Raw genomic sequence first — 7,452 nt, 5'->3', positions numbered from 1 at the left:
GGGTCGTTGAAAATTCGTCCATGGTCGTTCGTTATCTGAACAAACCATGCTGGAATGCAGTATGAAACACATTAATTTTCTGGCCTTTTGCTTCATAAGCTTAATTATTCCGTGTGAAAAAAAAATCAAGCTACTTAAAATTCCAACTGGGGACCTGCTATATATGGGTAGGATATTGCAAGCCCTGCTGTGATACACAAATGAGCTCCATCTCAAATTCATAATAGCCGTGCAAAAAATCACACTGATCAGATATAGGACTGAGACACGAATGAAACACGCTCCATAATTCGTGTACATACCAACACATGCAATACTAGTTCTTCAGATTTTTCGGGCCCTGCTCCCCTAATCTCACCCATGAGACACAACCGAAGTGTATCCCATGAGCGGAGGGAGGGTGTGACCTTAATCTTAGATATCACTAATTAACCTTATTCCGCCTTTTTTTTCATTTGATGTTCGTGTTGAAGACGATTGCCAAAAAGTAAAAATTTGAAAGCTCAAAACATTGAGAGTAGGGGAAAAAGATCGAAAGCAAAGCTAGATCACGACTCAGACTTTTGAGATTGCAACCATAGAAAACAGACAAAAATGAGAAAAATGTTTAACTACCATAAATAATTTAACATTTCTCAACAACTTATTCACTATCGAAAACAGCCCTTAACAGCCAGGTCTTCATTCGTACACTGAGGTATATATCATCCACTAACTTGGCTATGGATAGCCTCTAAACCCCCGTTGACTAACATACTAACACCTCATTAACCCCCACCAACGTATATCATCGGGAAAAAGAAGAAGAAAGAACCCCATATCCTTGTCCCAATTAGCATGTAAATTCATGTCTCAAAGCAAATACTTTTGCTTGTGGTTTCAAAAAAAAAATTAAAGACCAAACCATGTATCCCTTAAAAAAATCTAACAGAGTGGTTGATTTCACTCTTTTCTAAAAAAAAAAAAAAAAAGCATGGGAAGTTCAGAATCGAAAAATTCATATAAGCTATTGAAATGTAAGGTTCATTAAATCTAGAACCAATTGATGGACCCTTCAAACGTAAGAAAAAATTCACTAGTCATGATCCTCATTTAGGCGGGGGTTTTTCCCCAGTAGTGCTTGAAACCACCATCATCTCCTCAACCGATAACTGTTCTAGCACCACTTGACAAAAATAATACTCCAAAAGAAATATTTCATGGAATTTATCAGGATTGAGAATAGTACATTTATCGGTAAGCCTTGGTTATTGCAATACACAACTTTACAAGTCTACGAGACAGTCCAGTACGTACCTCGTTACGACTCAACCTAAAACTACTTCATTATCGGTTCAATTTACAATACTACATCTATAAATAATGAGTTTGATCATTAATAGCATTACTATCCAATTTTTTGGTTGGAATCTTATCCAGAACTACAGGCACTTATTCTGCATTACAACCTTTTCCATCGCCCTATATGCCCTCGGATGACTAAAGTTTGCTTCCCTAAACATCGAATCACAGACATCTCTTTCAATGAGTATGCTTGGGATTTTGGTCGCAAGATATTCTCGAAATTTCAAAGCCATGAGAACTGGGTATCAAAGTAAATGACCTTTCACGTACAGGTCATCTCTTTTTATGGTCCTGCAAGGACAATTCAGTTGTGCCAATATATTTAGAGGTTTCAGGCCTTTTCTCCTTGGGTTAGGGACAACTCTAGTGATTTGTTTTTTTTTTTTTTTTGGTGTCGTCCTCTGGCCCAATTGTAGTTCAACTTTTGGGTCCAAAAAAATTTGAAAAGTCTGTAAACATGCACTGATCTCAATGTGGGGCCCATTACAGGTCCCACAAAAATGATCCAATCCGTACATTAAATTTAAAATATTTTTTCAGGAGCCCCCACACAAAATTAGCTCAATTCGATATCAAAAAGTACTCGATTTAATCATCTAATTTTTCATTCAGTTCCGAAACAAAATGAAAAATTAGATGGTTAAATCAAGTATATATAGATATCGGATTGATCTGATTTTTCATAAGGCCTCCTGAAAGAATATTTTAAATTTAATGGACGGATCGGATCGTTTGTGTAAGACCTGTAGTGGGCCCCACATCGAGTTCAGTGCACAATCAGTGCACGTTTTATCTGTGTCTAGCAAAGTTGAAAAAAAATCAAGCTACTTAAATTCTAACTAGGGGACCTGCTGTATGATGCATACATGAGCCCCATGTCGAATTCGTAATAGCCGTGCCAAAAATTACTCTGATCCGAGCTAGATAGGGTAGGAACACGAACGACACATGATTGATTATCTTGATCGAAGTTTTGTCTCAAATGCAAAATAGTCTTTAAAAAATTCTCGAGACAAGCATGGTTCGTTCATGCCTATATCGATGTCTAATCAGTGTGATTTTACACACTTGCACAACAAACCAAACAAAATGAACGACTTGACTCACTTTTTTCAGATGCAGAATATGGCCATTTATACCGCTGCTCAAAAAAGAACCATGTCAGCTCACAAAAACCTAATTCAATAATTCATTGCTTGATTCTGGTCGTTCATAGCTGCCTGCTAGAATCCAATCTCCAACAAAGCCAAATGGTACTGGAAAAAAATTCACAAAATCACAAAACAGAGACGTCCAAAAACGTATACATGTGAAGGATTCATACAGGGTCCACAATCCACCCCAAACAGCATAGTATGCATTTCTCTCTTTCCATGAGGGAAAAAAATATCTCTTTCTTGTCAAACTAATTTGTGTTCTCTATTTTCTTATCTTAGAATATAAATGTGTGATATAGAAGTTCAATTGTAAGACTAAGCCCACCCCAAACAACACGGTATGCATTTCTCTCTTTCCAGGAGGGAAAAAAAATATCTCTTTCCTGTCAGACTAATTTATGGTCTCCATTTTCTTATCTTAGAATATAAATGCATGATATAGAAGTTCAATTGTAAGACTAAGTCCACCCCAAATGACACGGTATGCATTTCTCTCTTCCATGAGGGAAAAAAATATCTCTTTCTTGTCATACTAATTTGTGGTCTCTATTTTGTTATCTTAGATTATAAATGCATGATATAGAAGTTCAATTGTAAGACTGAGTCCATCCCAAACAACACGGTATGCATTTCTCTCTTTCCATGCAAGAGGGGAAAAAATATACCTTTTTCTTGTGAGACTAATTTGTGGCCTTAATTTTCTTAGAATATATAGTTTCACAATCTATTTTCCTCAATGAAAAAGTGTAACATTTTCAACAATATTGCATATTATGAGAATAATTTCATTGTATTTAATTGTTTGTTTCCCTAAAAAAATATATTCTCCGAACACCTGGTGGGCAAAAGTTGACTGGAATACCTAATTGTCAATAAAAAGAAGAGTTATCCAACAAGCAAATTGGACAGAAGGGGTACAATTTATACTTGTCTGCTTCGCAAAACGCAATGCTATGTGATGCATTAAGTTTGGTAAGAAACTAAATTGGAACTTTTTTCCCCACGTTAGTAGATAATACCGAGTTCTTTTAATTTGTAGATAAAATTTGAAATCTTTTTTTGCCAAAAGCACATTTTTTATTAGTCATAAATTTGCCAGTAATAGACATAGACAATCAATTAGACGTACCCCTCCAGAAAAGAACCAATCATGACATGAACAACCACCATACTTTGGATGTACTGTTGGGAAAGACCCTAAACGTGGAGGGATTATATATTGAGTGCTTTGGAAGCAATGTTCCACGCTAATAATAACAAACTAGATGTCATTTTGTTTCCTAGTTTATCAATATAATAGTTATGGGTATGCAGTATATTATCAATCACAACACATGTGGCATACCACTAGTAATTGCTTCAAGACCAAAATTATGATCCAAACCGTTAATCTTGTAAAATGTAAGGTTAAACTTTAGAATATATTTACCGTTCATTTTGCATGACAACTTAATTTCCATGTGTTTTTGCGTCTATAAACATCAAATTAAATCACACTCATATTTGGTAAAGTCATATATTTTTGTGTGTTCTACTAGATGAATAGTTCAGATCATAGTTCTGGGCTCAAGATTAGGTAAAAAATAGAGAGTTTTGAGGAATACGGAGCAATGTAGTGTGGAGGGGAGCTGGTCCTTGATGGAAGTGACGAAAACATCTTTTTCCGTGGCCAAGAATTTTCCACATATTGACTTGACTTGGAAGTCTGAGTCAATGAGTGGTAATGCTAGAGCACTTCGTTATAAAGAGCAAAATATTAATATTTATTAATATTATTACGAAACATTTTTTTTCGTCACAAATTATATGAGTGAGGAAAAATTATTTATCGACTAAAGGTTGTCAATGATTTCCGCCTAGTGACGAAATCTATTTTTCGTCACCAATAGTGGCTTTTGATGACGAAATATTTCATTGCAAAAAATGAATAATTTGTCACGAAATTTTTTCCCTCGCCTATTAATGCTTTTCGACTATGAAATTTTTTGTCACCAATTAATACTTCTAACCACGACAAAATTCATCGCCAAAGCCCAAAGGTGATCCATCACTGAAAAAGTTTATGTTGCCAATATAAGGAATCGGTGACGAATTTTTTCGTCACAATAGACATTTTCATATGGGAAAAAAATCCTAGTTTCTAGCTCTTGCTGCATTTCGAACCCAGGTCAGTGCAAGCTTCGACCAACTGCCACTATTGTATATACATTAACGAGGATTAGCAGGGTGTTAGCCACACACACTTTTCAGTATATATTTCAAATAGCTAACATATACGTTTAACATTAAAATGTATTCCAAACGTCATTTTGAACCTTTAATATAACATATACGTCATTATGGTAGAACGTAGACAGTATATCCATATAGATAGGGTTCTGACCAAATAAAAAATGGAGAGACAGAGTTGAAATTGATTCTCTAATGCTTTTTTAATATTTTTCTTTCTTCTGAAATTTTGCAGGAAGAAACAATAAGTGGGATGGTTACAACGAGTACTCCTATAATGTCTTGCCCTATAGGACACATGTTTCATAGTTTCCAAATAACTTATCGGTACAGAGGGAGTTCCTCTAGTTCATACGTGTTCGTGATTGTCCTTGTTACACGTTCTTCTTTTTCGACACACCTTCCTGCATCAGTTTCTAGAAGGAAAATAAAAGCTAATGGCAACTACTATCAAGATCCTTTTCGTTAATCTAAGATGCAACACAATTTTAAAGAAACAGATTTAATGCTTTCACCATGTTCAGCTTGAAACTTCGACCTACGCTCAGGCTTAACACTTCCCATATGACTCCTAATTCCCGGTGGTGACCAAGGTTTGAGTCATATGGGGAGCAAGTTTGGGGTTTCAAGGTTATGGATAACTTCTGAACCCCCCGTTGACTAACATACTAACACCCCGCTAACTTCCACCGATGTATATCATCTGGAAAAAAGAAGAAGAAAGAACCCCATATCCTTGTCCCAATTAGCATGTAAATTCTTGTCTTAATGCAAATACTTTTGCTTCTGGGATTCAAAAAGAAAAATAAAGACCAAATCATGTATCCTTTAAAAAAAATCTAACAGAGTGGCTGATTTCACTCTTTTTTAAAAAAAGGCATGAGAAATTCAGATAGATATATCGAAAGATTCATATAAGCTAATGGCTGTGTCCTTGAAACGTAAGGTTCATTATATCTAGTACCACTTGATGGACCCTTCAAACGTAAGAAAAAATTCACTAGTCGTGATTCTCATTTAGACGGATTCTGGTCGTTCACAGCTGCCTGTTTGAATCCAATCTCCAACAAAGCCAAACGGTATTGTGAAAAATTTTACAAAATAGAGACGTCCAAAAATGTATACATGTGAAGGACTCATACAGGGTCCACAATCCACCCCAAACAACATGGTATGCATTTCTCTCTTTCCATGAGGGAAAAACTTATCTTTTTCTTATCAGATTAATTTGTGGCCTTTATTTTATTAGAATATAAATGCATGATATAGAAGTTGAATTGTAAGACTAAGTCCACCACAAATAACATAGTATGCATTTCTCTTTTTTGGTACCCGCTCGGCGCATCCGAGCTATCCGATATACTTTTGAATGGCTCAGATTGAAACCCTCTCTCTCCTCTCACCCCAACACTTTCTCTCTCTTTTTTCTCTCCAAATCTGGGCCATTCAAACATGGAATGGACGGCTCGGATGCGCGAGCGGACACCATGCGGTACCCGCTCAGCACTGAAATTTTTTTCCTCCAATTGGTTCTGCAGCATCTCTTCTTCACCCCCAAAATCGACGCCCTCCCCCACCTCACCGCCGCGGGTCCGACACACAACCATTGCTGCCGTCACACCATCGCAGCCAGTGTCTCGCCATCCCTCTGGTAACGAAAGCCCCAACCAATTTTGAAGGAAAGAGATTACACCCTGCAATTGTATTAGCCTTCAATCTTCATTGCTACTGAACTCTGTTTCTACTACTTATGTTAATCCAGAAGCGTCTTCTTTACATCTCACTCGCCTATTTATTTCATTTTCTTCTATCTGCCTTTGAATGCAAACTTGGTCTTGAAAGAAACAAAGAACCGAAGTTCATTGGGGAAAAAACAGAACACATGCCATTGGAAAGAAAAAGAAAGAAAAAAACACAGACTACATATAAAGAGAGAATGCAGGTAAACTACCACCACAATGGCCCAAATTGAAACGCATACTCCGACCAAACAATCGGGGGGGGGGGGGGGGGGGGGGGGGGAAGCAGGAATTTGGAATTTGGAAGTTGAAATTTTGCGAGACGTTAACAAATTTGGTGTTCTCCATTCTATTTCTTCAATTGCAGCTCTTTTGTTTGAAATGAAGAACAAGGGTAGTACCAATTAATATTTGGTTTGTGAATGGAATCAAAATTCAAGTGAAAAGATGAATATACTACAGAAGACATGTCTTGAATGGTAAATGTCATAATCTGCACTCTGAAGTAATAGCAACAATGAAAGGGGGCTGCCGAGCAAAAACAAAAACAATGAAACTAGGTTTGGAAAGGCATGATTCTAGAAGACCTTCAAATCTAATTACAACTAAACTTTAAAATGAGAAGTGGTCTGCAATTGCAAAACCTTATCTGGCGAGTCAAGCTGCATTTTTTTCACAACGTAATCAACTGTTTAATTGATAGCCCAAAAAAAAAAAAAAACTGTAATCATTGAAATCTGAATCATTGAAAACTGTACTCATGAAAAAATGGATGGTGTTACAAATGTTTAAAATACAAATGATTGTTACATCCGTGAAATCTGTAAAGTTTCACAAACAATAACGCAGACTAATGTTGAAACTTTCTATTAGTTGAGTTGACGAGTTCTTTAATTTGTAGACACAATTTGAAATCTTTTTGCCAAAAGTACATTACATGGACAAAACGAAAGAACCAAAATGCATAGGGATTATTGAGTGCT

The sequence above is a fragment of the Rhododendron vialii genome, chromosome 1a (genome assembly GCF_030253575.1).
Source record: "Rhododendron vialii isolate Sample 1 chromosome 1a, ASM3025357v1".
Taxonomy (NCBI): domain Eukaryota; kingdom Viridiplantae; phylum Streptophyta; class Magnoliopsida; order Ericales; family Ericaceae; genus Rhododendron; species Rhododendron vialii.
The sequence above is the reverse complement of the archived record's forward strand: the minus strand, read 5'-3'. Positions refer to the sequence as shown.